Raw genomic sequence first — 25,733 nt, forward strand, 5'->3', positions numbered from 1 at the left:
ACTGTTAGTCTCATAATAAATGCAGACAATAAAGAGCCTGTAAACATAATATAATGCAATATATAAACAATGCCAGCATCCCACACAACAGTCTAGTTAGCATATATAAAATATAGTTTAGCATGTCAACGGGAAACTAAGATATTGAAGATGCCTATTTCAATCTGCACACAAAAGGTGCGACCTTAGGGTATTAACTTAAATAGTGTGATACAGCCTACCATGTAACTAATGAATATGTACAGGGCCAAACAGTAACAAGGGGGTAACCATATTAATAAAACCAGCAACCATGAAAATCGTAATAACATTTTGTAGACATAACCTTACAATGTGCAAAAGATTGCATGTCCGTGTCTTGAGTCCTCAATAAACAAGTGCTTTAGGTCTTAGTCCGACATGCATATTCATTATGTGCCTGGTGCACGCATGAATACAGACAATTCTCAGGCAATGTCAGAATCAGGGCTAAGTGCTGCAGAAGTCTCGAGGCGACCATTAAACATGTCCCCCAGGGTCCCACTGCAGTTTCAATGAGTGCCCAATGCGGTATCTACAATGGTAGCTGTGGCGCTGCACTGTGGGAAGTACATCTCGGACAAACAGCCAGAAGCAGCCCGAGTGTAGAGCATGGCCACCTCCCAGTGTTTTCACCGGATCAAGAGGACCCGGCATCTGAGCCTGTACGGGACATAGCGGGTAGCTGAGTGAACCGCACCAAGTCAAGGTAGCCGTGATACCGCCTCGCCGTTTAGGTTGCAGATCCCCGTCTGGCAAAAAACTCAGGTATTCTTGGGGAGCGGTTGCGGTGCGGTACTCTTGGGCCTCCTGAGCGCAGCGAGAAATAGTAGGTATGTCGGTAAGCTCCGATTCGTCTGAAGTGATGCCACAGACATTGGATTCTGATTGCAGATCAAAGATATCAGGGTGTGCTCTCAGAGTAAGTTGCGGAGCATGGAGGATGTTGTAGAGATCTGTAAGAATGCTTTGTTGGTAATCGTGCATGAGTCGCTGTAGCTCCTGTTCCCATCTGTCCACGCTCTCCATTTTAACAATGCAGGGTAGGTCTATCAGCCTCGGTAGACAGCCGGAGTTAATCATAGCAGGGTAGCTGGAATCCTCTAAAGAGGATGTAGGGTAGACTTGTTATCACAAAGAGTCAGCTTCTTGCTCTCCATAATATAATAGGAAGGAAGCCTTCGTAGTATATTTGCAGGCCTAAGACACTGGCTACCTCGTGGTGAGGCAAATGAGCGAGATTAGTGCCGTGATATTGTCCTTTGCTCCACAACTTTACAGTGGTATTCCACAGGTGTAGTTCTGCCGGGGTGATAGGTATTTCTTTAAAATATCGTGATTATATCACTTATAAAAGATCCAAAACTTAAGAAAGTATGCGGGAGCTCTAGCTGTGCACGTCCTATCACCTCGGCGGTTGGCTCCGCCCCCCCCACAGGTATTTAGTTTTAAATAGGTATTATTTAGTTAATAACTATAACTTTAATTTAGCTCTATTTTAATTATGTTAAAGTTAGGGGGTGTTAGGGTTAGAGTTACGTTAGGGTTAGATTTAGGGTTTAATATAGTTTAACCTCTTAAGGACATATGACAGAATTTTTCCGTCATAAAACAATTGAGCAAACTGAAAGCTGTGTCCATAAAGGGTTAATTTAGGTTGTTGCGATGTGGGGGGCTGTCGGTTTAGGGGTTAATAGGTTTATTTAGTGGTAGTGATGTGGGAGGCCAGAGGTTTAGGGGTTAATAACTTTATTTAGTGGCGGTGATGTCGGGGAGCAGTGGAATAGGGGTTAATAGATTTATTATAGTGTGGGCGATGTTGGCGTGCAGGGGAATAGGGGTTAAAAACTTTAGTCAATATTGGGATCGGCAGATTAGGGCTTAATAGCTTTATTTAAGTGGGGGTGATACCGGGAGCAGCAGATTAGGGGCAATAAGTTTATGTAGGTGCCGGCGATGTCGGAGGCAGCAGATTAGGGGTGTTTAGACGTGAGGTTTATGTTAGGGTGTTAGGTTTAAAAATATCTTTTTTTTCCCCATAGACATAAATAAAGCTGCGTTACGGAGCTTTTTATTCCACGCTTCAGGTGTTAGGTTTTTTTCTGACAACTTCTACCCATTCTCTTCTCCCCCTAGGCAGGCTCACATTGTGCTCACTCCCGTGGAGTTATTTAGGAGTCTGCACTGATTGGCTAAACTGCATGTTTGTCAAAAGCACTGAGATCAGGGGTAGTCTGCAGAGGCTTGGATACAAGGTAATCACAGAGGTAAAATATATATTAATATAACTGTGTTGGTTATGCAAAACTGAGGAATGGGTAATAAAGGGATTGTCTATCTTTTTAAACAATAGACATTCTGGTGTAAACTGTCCCTTTAAGTTAAATTTACCTGGAGTTTCTACTTGAATTTCTTTAGTACTGTTCCCTCTTCTAGTTCATACGCCACTAAATTCAAAATCTAAATCTCCAAATTATTCAACCGATTCATGGCAAGCATCTTTAGTACTTAGTAGAGCACCGGTTTGCTGTTATGACCTGCTGCATACTAGATGCATGGCCAAACACCAGCTCCTGGCAGCGTTCCAGAGGAATCTGAGACCATAAGCAACCGCCTTCTTAAAATCCCACCAGAGAAATGGCCACATTTGTTTATTACAAACAGCTGAAAGTCTGTAAATTGTGACAATAAACCCGATTTGCAATGGGGGTTGAATTACAGTGAGCAGGACACAAATTGACATGTAGTTGTAGACTAGGGTTGTGAATTAGAATGATTTGGCTTAGAACGAATGCTGAATATGGTTGCCACTAGCAGCATTCTGCTTTTACAGAGATGAATTTGCACAGATGTTTGTGTCTTGTACTTTCACATGAAGAAATCAACTCCAATAAAAGCCACTAGCAGCGGCCATGTTTGGCATTCGTTCTAAGCTGAATCAAACAAATACAAATCCTTACTGCAGATGGACTAAGCAATAGCAATGAGATCTAAATAATCTAGCTTTTGTATGCAAATACACAGCTAAAATGGCATCTGTTGCTATTATTCCAAATCAAATTGAAATACTTGCAAATATGTCATAAAGGTCAATCCAAGACGTTATCTAGTGCCTTTAGGTGTCTAATTCAATGAGTGTAAAATGGTCTTATAACAACCAAATACTGGCTATTGTGATCGTGTTGTAAACCCATAAAAGCAAAACAATTCCCTTTTCTAGCCAACAACCCAGCCACAATATTACAATCAACCCTTAAGTTTGATCTTTTGGACAGAATTAAATGGCATTTTAATTATTTGTTAAAATGTTATATTTATATTAAGACTGATAAACATTTGAGCACAGATTCATTTGTGTGTTTTCTCTATATTTATGGTAATATTAAAGTCTGATACTAGATCTGACATCATCGAGCATACATGGGTGTAAAAGTCACTAGTGTCTATTGTCACCACCAAAGCAAAGAAAAAAAAATAGACTCTATTTGAGCCATATACCTCTTTCCCTGTATTATCCAAGGTAAGTTCTCTTTTCTGAAAGCACAAAACCAGCTTCCATTAGTTATCATATCTCTTACACTTCTGGTTAAATACATTTTTAACTAACCAGCTCTTTTATAGACTTACCTTCTAATTGCAGTAAGCTGTATTTCTCACTGCACCTCACCAGCAATGTATAGGGAGATAAACTTCATCACAATGCAAGATGTCACCTAAACTTTTCACCCTTATCACTAAACTCTCCAAGGGTCCAGAAGCCCAAAGAATGCAGACTATAACTGCATGGTAATACAAATATAGTAATCATTTTCTTATTTCTATTAGCGCACTGCTACTTAGGAGCAAAACTTTGCAGGTATGAAATCCATAGTAATTTGCAAGCAGCAGTGCAATAATAGAATGATCTAACATTTTTAAGTTTATTTATCTCTAGACACTCTTTCTTACCAATTACCTGCATTATCCTGTCCTTTTGTCCCCAAAACATAGCTCTAAAGGCCTCTGGCTACACAAATCAATTTCCGAGCCACTCCTAAGCTGTGTTCTATACACACTTGCTCTGTGATTGCAATCAGCTGCTCGTCTAAGCAGGGCTATTATGGCAATAACTAATTATAATAAAATTCTGATTGTACCTTAAACTAGCTTATAATGACTTCAAGTGCCCCATAGGCAGTCTGTCTCACAATCCTTATCATTATGCACGCCCTTCATCTGCAATAAATCACCAGGACTTGCAATAAAATCACTGGAAATTGATAAACAACAAAAGAAAATGTGAGAAATTATACCTCTCCGATCTGACATCTTCTTTAATTTTCACCTTTATTCAGTAACCTTGAGAGCCTTTTAAATGTGTAGTGCACTTGGAATAAAAGTGCCTTTTACTATTGTAGCTGAAGGACAGGTCTCTCCATTCCTTTTGTATTTGTTTAGATATGCAATTTATAGTTTCATACATGTGCTTTACCCTAGCTAGTGTCGAGGAAAATGTTGACTCATATGTTTATTACAATAATATTAATTAATAAAAAGCAAATATGTCCAGTAGAAATCGGGTTGATTGAAATCTACCTGCTGGCGGCCTATTGGCTGCAAACCTGCAGGGGGAGACGTTGCACAAGCAGTTCAACAGAACTTTTTGTGCAATGTTAAATTCCGACAGTGTATGCTGTCGCCATTCAGCGATTTCTGCCGGACATGATCCACTGAGCAGATCATGTCAGACAGAAACTTGATAAAACAGCCCCTATGACTTTTTTGCTACTGTTCATAGTCACAAGGTTAGTATATTAGCAATTCCTTGTATTGTTCCGGCACAGATTGTTGTAGAGAGGATGTTGTTTTCTTTAAATTAAAGTTAGATAGAGCACCCTGCAGCAGCGTTACCAAAAGTGGCTTTTACATATATGGTAAGTACTAGTAGTAACCACAGCAGCAGCAAAGTCTATGAGAAGCAAATGCCGCACTGAAAGTGACTTTTACTTTAATTAAGATGAAGTTTAAAGGGACATAAAACAAGTTGTGATAGAGACAAACTATAATAATATGTACTTTAATTATTTTACCTGCAAACTTACATTGATCTTGATAAAGGAAGGTAACGCTGCCGAAATGCGTAGACCTTGTTGCTTACTAACTTATTCTTTCAGGTGTATGTAGTGGAAACATAGTAGCTGTTCAGGTGCTTTTGTTCACTTTGTATCAAACAAGTGTTCAATTTTAGCTTAATTCCTTTTGCGCGCGCTCCATATATTCCTACACCTACTTGCACTTGTTTTGGTACTTTTATATCTTGAATTATCTAGTGAGCTGAACGTTAGCTATAACCTACAGGAATAGCTTGTTGTGTCACTCACCACCATTGCAGGACTGTGGTCCCTACATCTGAAACAAAGATGAACCCAAAGATTGCACACAGTGTAAGCCCGTGAATAAGCCACTCTGGTTGGCTACATCCAAGTCACGTGACCGGAAGTCCCTAGAAGACGGAGTGCTCAGTCGGACCTGCACTTAGCATCGGCACAAGAGGTTAAGGTACTTTTCTGTCTTCACTGTACACAGCAGAAGAAACCTCTTACTCTCTACAATAACGTTGCTTATCTCCTATCCTACACGCTATTTAGCGTTCTTCTGGATGCATATTATATATGTTGTATAACCAGTGCAATACACTCCGAAGTTGCTGGACTTTAATTTACTGGACTTTTACTGCTGGGATTTAGTTTGTATTTCTATTTTAACCAGCTCTTCCTAGTTTGGTACTGGGTAACTATTGCCTTGCCAATATTGCCTTTATTCATATTAGTCATATGTTCTTAACTACACTTACAGCTTGACATATTACTTTTATGTTTATAACTTTTATGTTTTAGCGGTTAATAGTAAATGCTTTTTATATATGTTTTTATGCTCAATAGCCTGATGCCGGCATCTTTTTACGTTGTATTTTGTATTTTGTAGAAGCCTATTACTTTAGACTGCTTTCTCTGTATAGTTTTTTTGTATACACTCTTGTATCCTAACATACAGGTTTATTTTTTATATTAGGGGTTGGGCATTTCTTTAAAGAGCTAATTGTCCTTTTAAGGGCAAGAAAAAGAGCTAAATTCCCTTTTACGGGCAATGCCCATACAAATGCCCTTTTCAGGGAAATGGTAGATAAGGTTTTTTTTAGATAGTTTTTTTTATTTTGTAGGTTTGGGGGGGTGAGGGTTTGTTATGTTAGTGGGTTTTTGTATTTTTGAAAAAGAGCTGATTTCTTTAGAGCAATGCCCTACAAAAGGCCCTTTTAAGAGTTATTTGTAGTTTATTATATATTAGGTTTCTTTTATTTTATGTTTTTTTTTTAAAATGGGTATTAGAATAGGAATAATTGTTATTATTTTAGATAGTTTGTTTGTTATTTTGTGCAATGTTTTTTTTTTTTTTTTCGTTTTAGGGTGGGTTTTTCTTTTTAGAATAGCAATTTTTTTATTTTTAATGGGCAGCAAAAGAGCTGAATGCTCTTTTAAGGGCAATGCCCATGCAAATGCCCTTTTCAGGGCAATAGGTAGATTAGGTTTTACTTTATTAGTATTTTGTGGGATTGGGGGGTGGGGGTTTGTATACTGTTAGGGGGTGTTTGTTTTTCTTTTGTAAAAAAAGAGCTGATTTCTTAAGGGCAATGCCCCACAAAAGTCCCTTTTAAGGGCCCACAAAAGGCCCTTTTAAGGTCCCTTGGTAGTTTATTATAGATTAGGGTTTTTTATTTCGGGGTGTTTTTTTTTTTTTAGGGTATTAGAATTGGAATCATTTTTATTGTTTTGGATAATTTTCGGCTAGATTAAGAGTTTTGCGGTATGAGTAAAAAAAGGTAGGTGTAAGATATTAATATTAGTGATATAATGTATTTCCACTAAGTAACTCAGCTATATCAATAAAATCTTAAAAAATTGATAATTAGTAGATACAATAGAAAAAACAAAAAGCAGGTTGCGCCTATTTAATTAAGCCTGAAACCAGGCCAAAAAAATTGTCTAAAAGTGGAACTTACATATCTAAATTATTTACTTGATGATAAATAATTTGTAATAGATGAGAGACAGATTGGATTTGAAAAATGTAATTTATTAAAAAAACTTTTTATTAATATTAAAAATAAATTATACTATATATTGATCCTTTAATAAATATGACAAATCTCAACTGTTACATAAAATAGTCCTGACTATAACAATATTTAGAAAATATGATAAGTTGTGTTAAAAGATAAAATATATAAAATAAATAATAAAAAAAAAATTATAGATTGGCCAATCAGAAAATTATGCACTATAAAATATATTTTAAATGAATTAGACACATTGCATCAGTAACCTAAGGGAACCATTCGAGCAATATCTACAATAGATAAAAAATATATATATGTATGTGCTTGATCTAATCAAATTCTATCTGTATTTTGTATTTGGTATATGATATATATCGGTGTAGGTATTGTATATTAGAAATTGTGGATAGTTGTTTTACTTTGTGACAAGATGAGGCAAAAGTTCCTTTTCCAATGTTACTATAATATCCAGTTAGGAACAAAATATATATTTTAAGTCTCTGATATTGTGTTCTGCTATTACCGGTAAAAGCTGTCTTTGTAGTATTATCTAGACATGTGCACGGCTAAAAAATTTGGTTCGTTTTCGGTTCGGATCGATTCGGACTTTTCGAATTTCGGTTCGGATCGAATCGGATTCGGCAAAATTTGAATAAATTCGTTTCGGATTTATTCGGATCCGAATAAATTCGTTTTGGATTTATTCGGATTTGGCTGAATTCGGTTCTATTCGGTTCCGAAATTCGGTATGTTTTAGTACACTAACACCCATTTAGTACACTAAGTCACTAACACCCATAAACTACCTATGAACCACTAAACCGAGGCCCCCCCACATCGCAAACCCTATAATAACATTATTTAACCCCTAATCTGCCGATCGGATATCGCCGCAACCTACATTATAACTATTAACCCCTAATCTGCTGTCCCTAACATAGCCGACCCCTACATTATAGTTATTAACCCCTAATCTGCCCCCCCAATGTCGCCGCAATCTAACTACAAGTATTAACCCCTAATCTGCCGACCCGATATCGCCGCCGCCTACATTATAGCTATTAACCCCTAATCTGCTGTCCCTAACACCGCCGACCCCTACATTATAGTTATTAACCCCTAATCTGCCCCCCCCCAACGTCGCTGCAATCTAACTACAAGTATTAACCCCTAATCTGCCGACCCGATATCGCCGCCGCCTACATTATAGCTATTAACCCCTAATCTGCTGTCCCTAACACCGCCGACCCCTACATTATAGTTATTAACCCCTAATCTGCCCCCCCAACGTCGCCGCAATCTAACTACAAGTATTAACCCCTAATCTGCCGACCCGATATCACTGCCGCCTACATTATAGCTATTAACCCCTAATCTGCTGTCCCTAACACCGCCGACCCCTACATTATAGTTATTAACCCCTAATCTGCCCCCCTCAATGTCGCCGCAATCTAACTACAAGTATTAACCCCTAATCTGCCGACCGCAAATCGCCGCCACTATAATAAATGTATTAACCCCTAAACCGCCGCACTCCCGCCTCGCAAACACTATAATACATTTTATTAACCCCTAATCTGCCCTCCCTAATATCGCCGCCACCTACCTACAATTATTAACCCCTAATCTCCTGCCCCCAACGTCGCCGCTATAATAAGGTTATTAACCCCTAAACCTAAGTCTAACCCTAACACTAACACCCCCTAACTTAAATATAATTTAAATAAAACGAAATAAATTTACTATAGTTAAATAAATGAATCCTAATTTAAACTAAATACTTACCTGTAAAAAAAACCCTAATATAGCTGCAAGATAACTAGCTATTTTAGCATTTATACTTATTTTACAGGCAACTTTGTATTTATTTTAACTAGGTACAATAGTTATTAAATAGTTAATAACTATTTAATAACTACCTAGCTAAAATAAATACAAATTTACCTGTAAAATAAATCCTAACCTAAGTTACAATTACACCTAACACTACACTATCATTACATTAATTAAATAAATGAATCCTATTTAAAACTAAATACTTACCTGTAAAATAAACCCTAATATAGCTGCAATATAACTAATAGTTACATTGTAGCTATTTTAGCATTTATATTTATTTTACAGGCAACTTTGTATTTATTTTAACTAGGTACAATAGCTATTAAATAGTTATTGACTAATTAATAGCTACCTAGTTAAAATAATTACAAAATTACCTGTAAAATAAATCCTAACCTAAGTTACAATTAAACCTAACACTACACTATCATTAAATAAATTAACTACAAGTACCTACAATTATCTACAATTAAATAAACTAAAGTACAAAAAACCCCCCACTAAATTACAAAAACAAACACTAAATTACAAAAAATAAAAAAATATTACAAGAATTTTAAACTAATTACACCTAATCTAAGCCCCCTAATAAAATAACAAAGCCCCCCAAAATAAAAAAAAATGCCCTACCCTATACTAAATTACAAAAGTTAACAGCTCTATTACCTTACCAACCCTTAAAAGGGCCTTTTGCGGGGCATGCCCCAAAGAAAACAGCTCTTTTGCCTATAAAAAAAAACACAATACCCCCCCCCCACATTACAACCCACCACCCACATACCCATACTCTAACCCAAACCCCCCTTAAATAAACCTAACACTACCCCCCTGAAGATCTTCCTAACTTGAGTCATGTTCACCCAGCCGGGCCGAAGTCTTCATCCGATGGGGCAGAAGAGGACATCCAGACCGGCAGAAGTCTTCATCCAAGCGGGGCAAGAAGAGGTCTTCCATCCATCAGAAGTCTTGATCCAGGCGGCATCTTCTCTGTTCATCCATCCGGAGCGGAGCGGCAGCATCCTGAAGAGACATCCGACGCAGAGCATCCTCTTCTTTCTTGATCCGACGACTAAATGACTGTACCTTTAAGTGACGTCATCCAAGATGGCGTCCCTTGAATTCCGATTGGCTGATATGATTCTTTCAGCCAATCGGAATTAAGGTAGGAAAAATCTGATTGGCTGATTCAATCAGCCAATCAGATTCAAGTTCAATCCGATTGGCTGATCCAATCAGCCAATCAGATTGACCTCGCATTCTATTGGCTGATCGGAACAGCCAATAGAATGTGAGGTCAATCTGATTGGCTGATTGGATCAGCCAATCGGATTGAACTTGAATCTGATTGGCTGATTCCATCAGCCAATCAGAATATTCCTACCTTAATTCCGATTGGCTGATAGAATCCTATCAGTCAATCGGAATTCAAGGGACGCCATCTTGGATGACGTCACTTAAAGGTACAGTCATTTAGTCGTCGGATCAAGAAAGAAGAGGATGCTCCGCGTCGGATGTCTCTTCAGGATGCTGCCGCTCTGCTCCGGATGGATGAACAGAGAATATGCCGCCTGGATCAAGACTTCTGATGGATGGAAGACCTCTTCTTGCCCCGCTTGGATGAAGACTTCTGCCGGTCTGGATGTCCTCTTCTGCCCCATCGGATGAAGACTTCGGCCCGCTGGGTGAAGACACGGTAGGGAGATCTTCAGGGGGGTAGTGTTAGGTTTATTTAAGGGGGTTTGGGTTAGAGTAGGGGTATGTGGGTGGTGGGTTGTAATGTGGGGGGGTATTGTGGTTTTTTTTACAGGCAAAAGAGCTGTTTTCTTTGGGGCATGCCCCCGCAAAAGTCCCTTTTAAGGGCTGGTAAGGTAATAGAGCTGTTAACTTTTGTAATTTAGTATAGGGTAGGGCATTTTTTTTATTTTGGGGGGCTTTGTTATTTTATTAGGGGGCTTAGATTAGGTGTAATTAGTTTAAAATTCTTGTAATTTTTTTTATTTTTTGTAATTTAGTGTTTGTTTTTTTGTACTTTAGTTTAGTTTATTTCATTGTATTTAATTGTAGGTACTTGTAGTTAATTTATTTAATTTATTTCATGATAGTGTAGTGTTAGGTTTAATTGTAACTTAGGTTAGGATTTATTTTACAGGTAATTTTGTAATTATTTTAACTAGGTAGCTATTAAACAGTAAATATCTATTTAATAGCTATTGTACCTAGTTAAAATAAATACAAAGTTGCCTGTAAAATAAATATAAATCCTAAAATAGCTACAATGTAACTATTAGTTATATTGTAGCTATATTAGGGTTTATTTTACAGGTAAGTATTTAGTTTTAAATAGGATTCATTTATTAATTAATTTAATGATAGTGTAGTGTTAGGTGTAATTGTAACTTAGGTTAGGATTTATTTTACAGGTAAATTTGTATTTATTTTAGCTAGGTAGTTATTAAATAGTTATTAACTATTTAATAACTATTGTACCTAGTTAAAATAAATACAAAGTTGCCTGTAAAATAAATATAAATCCTAAAATAGCTACAATGTAACTATTAGTTGTAGCTATATTAATAGCTAGTAGGGGGCTTAGATTTGGTGTAATTAGTTTAAAATTATTGTAATATTTTATTATTTTTGGTAATTTAGTGTTTGTTTGTTTTTTGGTACTTTTCTGATGGATGGAAGACATCTTCTTGCCCCGCTTGGATGAAGACTTCTGCCGGTCTGGATGTCCTCTTCTGCCCCATCGGATGAAGAATTCGGCCCGGCTGGGTGAACACAACTCAAGGTAGGGAGATCTTCAGGGGGGTAGTGTTAGGTTTATTTAAGGGGGGTTTGGGTTAGAGTAGGGGTATGTGGGTGGTGGGTTGTAATGTGGGGGGGTATTGTGTTTTTTTTTACAGGCAAAAGAGCTGTTTTCTTTGGGGCATGCCCCGCAAAAGGCCCTTTTAAGGGCTGGTAAGGTAATAGAGCTGTTAACTTTTGTAATTTAGTATAGGGTAGGGCATTTTTTTATTTTGGGGGGCTTTGTTATTTTATTAGGGGGCTTAGATTAGGTTTAATTAGTTTAAAATTCTTGTAATATTTTTTTCTTTTTTGTAATTTAGTGGGGGGGTTTTTGTACTTTAGTTTAGTTTATTTAATTGTATTTAATTGTAGGTACTTGTAGTTAATTTATTTAATGATAGTGTAGTGTTAGGTTTAATTGTAACTTAGGTTAGGATTTATTTTACAGGTAATTTTGTAATTATTTTAACTAGGTAGCTATTAAATAGTCAATATCTATTTAATAGCTATTGAACCTAGTTAAAATAAATATAAAGTTGCCTGTAAAATAAATATAAATGCTAAAATAGCTACAATGTAACTATTAGTTATATTGCAGCTATATTAGGGTTTATTTTAAAGGTAAGTATTTAGTTTTAAATAGGATTCATTTATTTAATTAATGTAATGATAGTGTAGTGTTAGGTGTAATTGTAACTTAGGTTATGATTTATTTTACAGGTAAATTTGTATTTATTTTAGCTAGGTAGTTATTAAATAGTTATTAACTATTTAATAACTATTGTACCTAGTTAAAATAAATACAAAGTTGCCTGTAAAATAAATATAAATCCTAAAATAGCTACAATGTAACTATTAGTTATATTGTAGCTATATTAATAGCTAGTAGGGGCTTAGATTAGGTGTAATTAGTTTAAAATTATTATAATATTTTATTATTTTTGGTAATTTAGTGTTTGTTTGTATTTTGGTACTTGTATGATGTATGGAAGACCTCTTCTTGCCCCGCTTGGATGAAGACTTCTGCCGGTCTGGATGTACTCTTCTGCCCCATCGGATGAAGACTTCGGCCCGGCTGGGTGAACACGACTCAAGGTAGGGAGATCTTCAGGGGGGTAGTGTTAGGTTTATTTAAGGGGGGTTTGTGTTAGAGTAGGGGTATGTGGGTGGTGGGTTGTAATGTGGGGGGGGGTATTGTGTTTTCTTTTACAGGCAAAAGAGCTCTTTTCTTTGGGGCATGCCCCGCAAAAGGCCCTTTTAAGGGTTGGTAAGGTAATAGAGCTGTTAACTTTTGTAATTTAGTATAGGGTAGGGCATTTTTTTTATTTTGGGGGGCTTTGTTATTTTATTAGGGGGCTTAGATTAGGTGTAATTAGTTTAAAATTCTTGTAATTTTTTTTATTTTTTGTAACTTAGTGTTTGTTTTTTTTTGTAATTTAGTGGTTTTTTTTGTACTTTAGTTTATTTAATTGTAGATAATTATAGGTACTTGTAGTTAATTTATTTAATGATAGTGTAGTGTTAGGTTTAATTGTAACTTAGGTTAGGATTTATTTTACAGGTAATTTTGTAATTATTTTAACTAGGTAGCTATTAATTAGTCAATAACTATTTAATAGCTATTGTACCTAGTTAAAATAAATACAAAGTTGCCTGTAAAATAAATATAAATGCTAAAATAGCTACAATGTAACTATTAGTTATATTGCAGCTATATTAGGGTTTATTTTACAGGTAAGTATTTAGTTTTAAATAGGATTAATTTATTTAACTATAGTAAATTTATTTCGTTTTATTTAAATTATATTTAAGTTAGGGGGGTGTTAGAGTTAGGGTTAGACTTAGGTTTAGGGGTTAATAACTTTATTATAGTAGCGGCGACGTTGTGGGCAGGAGATTAGGGGTTAATAATTGTAGGTAGGTGGCGGCAAAGTTAGGGAGGGCAGATTAGGGGTTGGGGGGGGGCATATTAGGGGTTAATAACTATAATGTAGGGGTCGGCGATGTTAGGGACAGCAGATTAGGGGTTAATAGCTATAATGTAGGCGGCGGCGATATCGGGTCGGCAGATTAGGGTTTAATACTTGTAGTTAGATTGCGGCGACGTTGGGGGGGGGGGCATATTAGGGGTTAATAACTATAATGTAGGGGTCGGCGATGTTAGGGACAGCAGATTAGGGGTTAATAGCTGTAATGTAGGTGGCGGCGATATTCGGTCGGCAGATTAGGGGTTAATAAAATAATGCAGGTGTCAGCGATAGCGGGGGCGGCAGATTAGGGGTTAATAAGTGTCAGATTAGGGGTGTTTAGAGACTCGGGGTACATATTAGGGTGTTAGGTGCAGACTTAGTGTTTCCCCATAGGAAACAATCGAGCTGCGGTGTTAGTTTTTTTTTCAGCCGAAACTCCCATTGTTTCCTATGGGGAAATGCCGAATTTTACCGAGATAATTCGGATTTATTCGGAGATACGGCAGCTATTTCGGATTCATTCAGTAGATTCGGAAGTATTTTAATTCGGAAATCCGAATCGATCCAAATCTCCGAATTTACTGAATTTTCTGAATTTCCGAATAAATCCGAAACGAACCGCACATGTCTAGTATTATCCTTTATTTTTTGTGAAATCCAAGTTGAATAAAAAGTCTTACTTTGGAGCAGGGACGTGTTTCCAAGTATCCGATGATTATTCTGAAACCTCCGCTTTCTTTTTGGCAGCGTCTCAAATCACGCTGGCGGCAATGTGTTTCTCAACACAGGATGGTCCGTCCTCAGTAGTCTTCCGTCACTTTCTTGTTCACAGTGACTCGGTATCCTCAAAGCGGATATCCCCAGACTTTTGATTTCTTACAAATTTGGAAAAGAATAAACGCTACGCATTTCAGCTGCTACTGCAGCCTTTCTCAAGCGATATGCTGTTTGCCCCATCTGTCCAGTATTTATGATTTTCTGTTTCGTATCTAATTGCACAATTATGTATGTATTAATTACCAAAAAGTATAAAAAATATAGAAGCGTTAGTCAATTAGTGTGATATAGGAGAAATAGAAACAAAAACCAAAAAGAAATATCTCGCAGTTAGTTGTTGATGGCAAGTTGTCAAAGAATATTTAACTTAAGTATTTATCAAAAGTTTTTCAAAATAATTTCCTAGGTGGGTCTCAAACTTGTGGTCTTTTGGTTGGGAGGAGGATGCTCTCTCCATTATGCTACACCTAAATATATTATGAATTGGTCGTTTTCAAGAACCTTAAAGATTTAATTCTGTTAAAATTGTTTAACCACTTATAGTGTAATGAGTTTATTTCACATAATATATTCTTTTGAAAGTAAAAAATGAGTTTCAAAATAGAGAATAGAGATCAAATTATAAAAAATTATTATAAAAAATCTTTAAAAGGTAATTAAATTTTGTCAAAGTCAAGGATTAAACTCATGACCTGTCGGTTTAGGGGATATTGATTTCACCACTAAGCTACAGTAGTAGCAGTGGTAACTACAAGTATTCTGTCTCTATTATTTTTAAAAAGTTTATAAAAAGCTTTTTTTTAAAGAGCTTCATATGAGTATGGATTTATATAATTAACATTGTTTATGGATTCTAACTAATTATGAATTACTAATAGTTGATTTAATTTATGTGTCTACCATTTTGGTAGTTATTCAAAATGATGTAAATAATGATCTAACATAAAAATCTTTAATAACCTTTATAATATTGATTAAAATTTATTTATTAAAATTTCATAAATTATTATTAAAATAAACTACTTTATATAACTTTAATTAGTGTGTTAAAAAAAGAGGGGAATCAAATGGAAATCTACGCCTATTTTATAAATCTCTATATTAATTTATAAAAATTTATAAAAGCTAAATACTAGTGTAAAAAGGGGGTCAAGTGGAAATCTATGTTTAATCCTTTTGGGTGTTTGGGTTCTTGAAAACGATCAATTCATAATATACTTAGGTGTAGCATAATGGAGAGAGCATCCTCCTCCCAACCAAAAGACCACAAGTTCGCGACCCACCTAGGAAATTATTTTGAAAAACTTTTGATAAATACTTAAGTTAAATATTCTTTGACAACTTGCCATCAACAACTAACTGCGAGATATTTCTTTTTGGTTTTTGTTTCTATTTCTCCTATATCACACTAATTGACTAACGCTTCTATATTTTTTATACTTTTTGATAATTAATACATACATAATTGTGCAATTAGATACGAAACAGAAAATCATAAATACTGGACAGATGGGACAAACAGCATATCGCTTGAGAAAGGCTGCAGTAGCAGCTGAAACGCGTAGCGTTTATTCTTTTCCAAATTTGTAAGAAATCAAAAGTCTGGGGATATCCGCTTTGAGGATACCGAGTCACTGTGAACAAGAAAGTGAAGGAAGACTACTGAGGACGGACCATCCTGTGTTGAGAAACACATTGCCGCCAGCGTGATTTGAGACGCTGCCAAAAAGAAAGCGGAGGTTTCAGAATAATCATCGGATACTTGGAAACACGTCCCTGCTCCAAAGTAAGACTTTTTATTCAACTTGGATTTCACCAAAAATAAAGGATAATACTACAAAGACAGCTTTTACCGGTAATAGCAGAACACAATATCAGAGACTTAAAATATATATTTTGTTCCTATCTGGATATTATAGTAACATTGGAAAAGGAAATTTTGCCTCATCTTGTCACAAAGTAAAACAACTATCCACAATTTCTAATATACAATACCTACACCGATATATATCATATACCAAATACAAAATACAGATAGAATTTGATTAGATCAAGCACATACATATATATATTTTTTATCTATTGTAGATATTGCTCGAATGGTTCCCTTAGGTTACTGATGCAATGTGTCCAATTCATTTAAAATATATTTTATAGTGCATAATTTTCTGATTGGCCAATCTATAATTTTTTATTTTTATTTATTTTATATATTTTATCTTTTAACACAACTTATCATATTTTCTAAATATTGCTATAGTCAGGACTATTTTATGTAACAGTTGAGATTTGTCATATTTATTAAAGGATCAATATATAGTATAATTTATTTTTAATATTAATAAAAAGTTTTTTTTAATAAATTACATTTTTCAAATCCAATCTGTCTCTCATCTATTACAAATTATTTATCATCAAGTAAATAATTTAGATATGTAAGTTCCACTTTTAGACACATTTTTTTGGCCTGGTTTCAGGCTTAATTAAATAGGCGCAACCTGCTTTTTGTTTTTTCTATGGTATGAGTAAAAAAGCAGCGTTAAGGCTCATAATGCTACTTTTTCACTACCGCTGGTATTACGAGCCTTGCAGGTTTAGGGGCACCGCACACTTTTTTTGGCTGTACCACAAATTAACTTACACAGCCTATCCCACATGATTCGTAACGCAATTTAAAGTCAGTAGTTATGAGTTTTACACTACAAAACTGTAGCATAAAACTCATAACTAAAGTGCCAAAAAGTACACTAACACCCATGAACTACCTATTAACCCCTAAATTGAGGCCCTCCCGCATCGCAAACACTAAAAGAAAATTATTAACCCCTAATCTGCCGCTCCAGACATCGCCGCCACTATAATAAACATATTAACCCCTAAACCTCCGCACTCCCACCTTGCAAACACTAGTTAAATATTATTAACCCCTAATCTGCCGCCCCTAACGTCGCCGCCATCTACATTATACTTATTAACCCCTAATGTGCCGCTGCGGACATTGTAGCCACTATAATAAACATATTAACCTCTAAACCGCCGCACTCCCATATCACAAGCACTAGTTAAATATTATTAACCCCTAATCTGCTGCCCCTAACATCACCGCCACCTACCTACATTTATTGACCCCTAATTTGCCACCCCCAACATCGTTGCCACTATACTAAAGTTATAAACCCCTAAACCTAAGTCTAACCCTAACCCTAACACCCCCTAACGTAATTCCTATTTAAAACTAAAAACTTACCTGTAAAATAAACCCTAAACTAGCTACAATATAACTAATAGTTACATTGTATCTAGCTTAAGGTTTATTTGTATTTTACAGGCAAGTTTGTATTTATTTTAGCTCGGTAGAATAGTTACTAAATAGTTATTAACTATTTACTAACTACCTAGCTAAAATAAATACAAATTTACCTGTAAAATAAAACCTAACCTGAGTAACACTAACACCGAACCTTACACTATAATTAAATAAATTACCTAAATTAAATACAATTTCCTAAATTACAAAAAAACAAAAAACACTAAATTACACAAAATAAAAAAGAAATGATCAGACATTTAAACTAATTACACCTAATCTTATAGCCCTATCAAAATAAAAAGCCCCCAAAATAAAATAAAGCCCTTGCCTACAATAAACTAACAATAGCACTTAAATGGGCCTTTTGCAGAACATTGCCCCAAAGAAATCAGCTCTTTTACCTGTAAAAAAAAATACAAACACCCCCCAACAGTAAAACCCACCACCCACACAACCAACCCCCCAAATAAAATACTAACTAAAAAACCTAAGCTCCCCATTGCCCTGAAAGGGGCATTTGGATGGGCATTGCCCTTAAAAGGGCATTTAGCTCTTTTTCAATTGCCCAAACCCTAATCTAAAACTAAAACTTACCCAATAAACGCTTAAAAAAAACTAACACTAACCCCCGAAGATCCCCTTACGGTTTTGAAGACCAGACATCCATTCTCAACGAAGCCGGGAGAAGTCCTCAGAGAAGCGGCAAGAAGTCCTCAACGAAGCCGGGAGAAGTCTTCATCCAAGCCGGCAGAAGTGGTCCTCCAGACGGGCAGAAGTCTTCATCCAGACGGCATCTTTTATCTTCATCCATCCAGCACGGAGCAGGTCCATCTTCAAGTCAACCAGCGCGGAACATCCTCTTCAAACAAAGTCTTCTTTCCGAATGAATGTTCCTTTAAGTGACGTCATCCAAAATGGCGTCTCTTGAATTCTGATTGGCTGATAGAATTCTATCAGCCAATCGGAATTAAAGGTGAAAAAATCCTATGGCTGATGCAATCAGCCAATAGGATTGAGCTTCAATCCTATTGGCTGATTTACTCAGCCAATAGGATTGAGCTTGCATTCTATTGGCTGATTGGAACAACCAATAGAATGAATTCTATCAGCCAATCAGAATTCAAGAGATGCCATCTTGGATGACGTCACTTAAAAGAACATTCATTCGGGAAGAAGACTTTGTTTGAAGAGGATGCTCCGTGCCAGATGTCTTGAAGATGGACCCGCTCCGATAGAAGATGACGTCTGGATGAAGACTTCTGCCCGTCTGGAGGACCACTTCTGCCAGCTTGGATGAAGACTTCTCCCGGCTTCGTTGAGGACTTCTTGCCGCTTCGCTGAGGACTTTTCCTGGCTTCGTTGAGGATGGATGTCCGGTCTTGAAAACTGTAAGTGGATCTTCAGGGTTAGTGTTAGGTTTTTTAAGGATTTATTGGGTGGGTTTTAGTTTTAGATTAGGGTTTAGGCAATTGAAAAGGAGCTAAATGCCCTTTTAAGGGCAATGCCCATCCAAATGCCATTTTCAAGGCAATGGGGAGCTTAGGTTTTTTTAGTTATGATTTGATCTTGGGGGTTGGTTGTGTGGGTGGTGGGTTTTACTGTTTGTCGGGTGTTTGTGGGTTTTTTTACAGGTAAAAGAGCCGATTTCTTTGGGGCAATGCTCACAAAAGGCACTTTTAAGGGCTATTGTAAGTTTATTGTAGGCTAGGGTTTTTTTATTTTGGGGAGTTTTTTTTTTATTTTGATAGGGCTATTAGATTAGGTTTAATTAGTTTAAATATCTGATAATTTCTTTTTTGTGTGTAATTTAGTGGGGTGGGGGGTTGTAATTTAGGTAATTGTATTCAATTTAGGTAATTTATTTAACTGTAGTGTAAGGTTAGGTGTTAGTGTAAGTCAGGTTAGGTTTTATTTTACAGGTAAATTTGTATTTATTTTAGCTAGGTAGTTAGTAAATAGTTAATAACTATTTAGTAACTATTTTACCTAGTTAAAATAAATACACACTTAAGTATTTAGTTTTAAACAGGAATTATTTAGGTAATGATAGTAAGTTTTATTTAGATTTATTTGAATAATATTTAAGTTAGGGGGTGTTAGGGTTAGACTTAGGTTTAGGGGTTTATAACTTTAGTATTGTGGCGGCAACATTGGGGGATGCAGATTAGGGGTTAATAAATGTAGGTAGGTGGCGGCGATGTTAGGGGCGGCAGATTAGGGGTTAATAATATTTAACTAGTGTTTGTTATGCATTAGTGCAGTGGTTTAGGGGTTAATATGTTTATTATAGTGGTGGCAATGTCCGGAGCGGCAGATTAGGGGTTAATAGGTATAATGTAGGTGGTGGCGATGTCAGGGACGGCAGATTAGGGGTTAATAAGTGTAAGATTAGGGGTGTTTAGGGGCTGCGTTATGGAGCTTTATGCTGCTTTTTTGCAGGCGCTAGACTTTTTTTCAGACGGCTCTCCCCATTGATGTCTATGGGTAAATCGTGCATGAGCACGTAAAACCAGCTCACCTCTGACTTAAGCAGCGCTGGTATTGGAGTGCGGTTTGGAGCACTATTTTGCTCTACGCTCACTTCTTGCCTTATGAAAACCTGTAATACCAGTGTTGTAAGGAAGTGAGCGGTGATGATAACTTGCAAATTAGTACCGCACAGCTCTTACCGCAAAACTCGTAATCTAGCTGAATGTTTATTATTTTTTGTAATGGTAGGTTTTTTTATTTTTTGTCATTTTGTGTTTTTTTATTTTTTGTTATGTTAGGTTTTTTATTTTGTGATGGTAGGTTTAAGGCAGCTTATTTTTTTTAACAGGTAGGTTTGTATTTATTTTAACTAGGTAGTTAGTAAATAGTTAAAAACTATTTACTAACTAGTCTACGTAGTTAAAATAAATACAAACTTACCTGTGAAATAAAAATAAGACCTAAGCTAGCTACAATATAACTATTAGTTATATTGTAGCTAGAGTAAGGTTTTATTTCACAGGTATGTATTTAGTTTTAAATATGTATTATTTAGTTAATAATTGTAACTTTAATTTAGCTCTATTTTAATTATGTTAAAGTTAGGGGGTGTTAGGGTTAGGGTTACGGTTAGGGTTAGGTTTAGGGTTAAGGCTTAATATAGTTTCATTTAGGTTGTTGCGATGTGGGGGGCTGGCAGTTTAGGGGTTAATATGTTTATTTAGTGGTAGTGATGTGGGAGGCCAGAGGCTTAGGGGTTAATACATTTATTTAGCGGTGGCAATGTTGGGGAGTGGCATAATAGGGGTTAATAGATTTAGTATAGTGTGGGCGATGTTGGGTTGCAGGGGAATAGGAGTTAATAACTTTAGTATAGTGTCGGCGATATCGGGAGTGGCTGATTAGGAGTTAATAGATTTATTTTGGTGGCAGCGATATCGGGAGCAGCAGATTAGGGGTTTATAACTTTATGTAGGTATCGGCGATGTCAGGGGCAGCAGATTAGGGGTGTTTAGACTTGGGGTTTATGTCAGGGTGTTAGGTTTAAACGTAACTTTTTTTTCCCCATAGACATCAATGGGTTTGCGTTACAGAGTTTTTTTTTTTTTAACCTGCTCTCCCCATTGATGTCTATGGGGAAAATGTGCACAAGCACATCAAATCAGCATTTGTATTTTGTGCGGTTTGGAGCTCAATGCCACCATATCGCACTCACAAGCCGGATGTTTCAATACTTGTAATGGCAGTGCAATGGAGTGTGAAATAACGCAACTTTTGTTGCGTTCATTTCGCACCCCATTGTGCTCATAACTTGTAATCTACCTGAAATTGTATTAAATAGTGTCTTTCGACAGTTTTACTTATTTTTGACCTTTTATGATAATCATCTCTTCCTATAGGAGTGCTTTTCCCTACTCCCATTTGTTCACTTATATTCCATTCACATTTAAGAGATTTATGTGTATGTTTTGTGATTATATCTGATTATCTCATAGGTAGCTTCCATGCCACCCTCTTTTACCTGCAAATTTATATTGAAGTGTCTCGCCATTAACACTTTCTTTTAAGTTTCTGAATTGTAAAGCTCTAACTCCCCCCACACATTTCCTTCTATGGCTGTATCTATATCTATTGTTGTTTTGGTAGAATGTAAAAGTGCATAGGGATTATCTGCTGGAGCCTGCCTAGAAGCTGTGAACTCAGTTGAAATTCAATGCCTGTGTCTAAATCCTGATAGGGGGGTGGAGTTGGCTGCTCCAGGCAGCTTGGCTATGTAATTCATTTTGCTTATTGTTGAAAATTATTTTAAAATACTTGCCAGCAATTTTTATGAGAACTATTTTTAATTTATTAGCCCTTTTAGGATATGCACAGATCTCAACCTCTTGTATGTCCCTTTAAGGAAGACAAGCAGAAAAATCCTAGGAAAGGATAGCAGAAAACTGATTGAGAAGGCTGACCATGGCCTGGGGCACATGCCATTGCTAGAGGGGAAATTCTTGGGCCTGCGCAAGACACAGGATTTGGGCTAAATGTCCCCTAATGATTTTGCATGGGAATTGATGGACAACCACAGAGCATACAAGGCAGGGTCGGCAGGAGCAGCAGTACTGAAGTAGACCTCTAGATTATAATAAAAAACAAACCCCAATAATACATCTCCAAGAAAATGGTTATGAAAGAGAAGTGCTAACACTCCTCTGGACACATAGAGAGAAATTGAATTTTCTCCATGAGCTGTGATGAGCACTGAGGGTTCAGTATATTGCCAGTTACTGAAAACACTTGCTCGTTTTGCATGATGGCTTATGGTAAAGAAAGGAGTTCCTGAGCTACTATAGACAGTGCAGTCCATAAAATCCTCTTGTTACCCCAATAGTTCAGAGGGTCTGTAGTAGGGGGCAAAGAGGTTTGTTTAGATAAACCTTAACTATTTCAGAGACACTACTCTCTTTTCTTGAGTGCCAACAAAAGTCTGCTGCCTCTACCCAAGCCACAACTGCTTTCAAAAATATCTTTCTCCTGCTACTGCATTTCTTCCTCAAATATCAAGCCCTTCCATTCCTTGCAATACAAATCAGAGTGCGCCAAAGGAGGAGAAACTTCCAAAGGAAACTTCCAAAGAGAATTGAACTTTATGGTTTCTATAAAGAGATGTCTTTCAGTTCAATACAAATGAGCACAATGTAAATCCCAGTGGAGTATTTTTTATGCTGATGCCTGATGGTAACACAGATTAGCCAAACAGTGCAACAAAACAGAGAAACAATAAAAGACAACAAAAGGGTTAAACATGCCGCCTATAGAGCTAAGGTAGCTCTAAGAAATAGCTCAATACAGGATATCTAATAAATCTGGAACTCTTCCAGGAATTAAAACTTGGTAAAATATGTGTAAACAATTTAAAACAATTAACTTAAAGTGCCACACGGTAAACTGATACATTATTAAGGAGAGAACGTCCAAACTTCTCCCGGCTTTGATAAACACGTCTCCCGGTAAGTCGATCTTCAGGGGGTTAGGTTTTTTTAAGGGTGTATTGGGTGGGTTTTATTTTTAGGTTAAGGGTTTGGGCCTGAAAAAGAGCTAACTGCCCTTTTAAGGGCAATGCCCATTCAAATGCCCTTTTCAGTGCAATGGGGAGCTTAGGTTTTTTTAGTTAGTATTTTTTTGGGGGGTTGGTTGTGGGGGTGGTGGGTTTTACTGTTGGGGGGGTTGTTTGTATTTTTTTTTTTTACAGGTAAAAGAGCTGATTACTTTGGGGCAATGCCCCGCAAAAGACCCTTTTAAGGGCTATTGATAGTTTAGTTTAGGCTAGGGTTTTTTTTTATTTTTGGGCAGCTTTTTTTATTTTGATAGGGCTATTAGATTAGGTGTAATTAGGTTAAATTTCTGTAATTTGTTTGTTATTTTCTGTAATTTAGTGGGGGGGGGTTGTACTTTAGATAATTGTTTATAATTTAGTTAATTGTATGTAATTTATTTAATTTTAATGTAGTGTTAGGTGTTATTGTAACTTAGGTTAGGTTTTATTTTACAGGTACTTTTGTATTTATTTTAGCTAGGTAGTTATTAATAACTATTTAGTAACTATTCTACCTAGCTAAAATAAATACAAACTTGCCTGTAAAATAAAAATAAACCCTAAGCTAGATACAATGTAACTATTAGTTATATTGTAGCTTGCTTAGGTTTTATTTTATAGGTAAGCATTTAGTTTTAAATAGGAATAATTTAGTTAATGATAGTAATTTTATTTATATTTATTTAAATTAGATTTAAGTTAGGGGGTGTTAGGGTTAGACTTAGGTTTAAGGGTTAATAAATTTAATATAGTGGTGGTGACATTGGGGACGGCAGATTAGGAGTTAATAAGTATTATGTATGTGGTGGCGGTGTAGGGGGGAGCATATTAGGGGTTAATAACATAATGTAGGTGGCGGCGGTGTAGGGGGGTGGTAGATTAGGGTTTAATAAGTATAAAGTACCTGCAGTGGGCTCCGGGAGCAGCGGTTTAGGGATTAATAAGTATAATGTAGGTGGCGGTGGGCTCCGGGAGTGGCAGTTTAGGGGTTAATAACTTTATTTCATTGCGGCGGGGTCCGTAAGCAGCGGAATAGGGGTAAAACAGTATAGTATAGTGTGGGTGTTTAGTGACAGGGTACCAATAAAGCTGGGAAAAAGCCAAAGAGCAGCGAGATCGATGACTGTTAGTTAACAACAGTCCACTGCTCATCTCCCCGTACTTGGTGTGCGGCTTTTTGACAGCTTTTTTGGTAACTTTGGAGAACTTATTCAGGTCCGCGGCAGCGATGTTAGGCGATCTTAGGTGAATGTATTGGTGCCGGCGAATGCAAGTAAGTTGACAGGTTGATAAATAGGGGCCATAGTATGAGAATTGCAAAAATTAGAGGTCAATTTGATTGTCCAATCTTTATTACGTATCTTTAATGTAGGAAAGATTTAAAGGTGTTTTATGTATTTCTTTTAATAGAAAATTATGTAAGGATTTGAAAGAAATCTATTCCTGTAAACTGCACTTCATTTTATATTTCTAACAGACACCACAGAAAATTTGCTTGAAAAATAGGTTAAAATTCTTCCATTGTTTGTGTCTCTTGAGATTGGGTGATGTTTTTAATTTCTAATTTGTAACTTTATTTCATATATATCCTATTAATTATACAGTGACTTATTTTATCTGAATGTATTTCCAATTATTTTGTGATTTGCATCCATCTAACAATTCCATTAAAATTGTTTCCATATGTGATTGACTTGATTGAAATAAATTTTCCTTAACTTTATATAGTAATAAATGACAATTGCTATATATATTTATGAAAGTTGCCTTAGCCCTTTCCTGCAGGGACATCAAAGCTGATGTAAATAAATGAGAAAAAATTTAAATCTATTTCAATGATGGGATCAGGTCGGGAGGAGTGCCTATGATGCTAGTCACGCCTCCCAGCCCGCTATCCCATATAGGAAGCGGCTATTGATTCAGGACAGCCAAATGGTTAGGACGTTCCATGCCGTTCTCACTGTGCTAAAGCCAAGCGCAGTTAGGATGGCATAGAACATCCTAACAGCGGTAAGGAGTTAATATAGCAGGAGATGATTACCACATAGTAACAAATGACAATAGTCATATTTCTATTTTCCTAAAAGGCTGGGACTGCTGTTCTGTCACTTCCGGTTTTGGAAAAAACTGCTTAAAGGTATAGAGAAGTTGTAACGAGCAGTAGTCAGTAATTCAGGCACTGTATTGGAGAAATTGAAATAGTGAGATATTCAAACTAATCAATAGTGTTATATGAATAGGGATTGTTGAAAATAGAAACATAAATATGCATTGATAGGTAGATACAAAAACTATTTAACGCCATTAGACATTTAGAGGTGGGCACTAGAAAATAGCCAATGTCAGGCTAAGAGCTATGTGAGTGCTATTGTAAGATAAGTT

Source organism: Bombina bombina, chromosome 4 (genome assembly GCF_027579735.1).
Source record: "Bombina bombina isolate aBomBom1 chromosome 4, aBomBom1.pri, whole genome shotgun sequence".
Classification (NCBI taxonomy): Eukaryota; Metazoa; Chordata; class Amphibia; order Anura; family Bombinatoridae; genus Bombina; species Bombina bombina.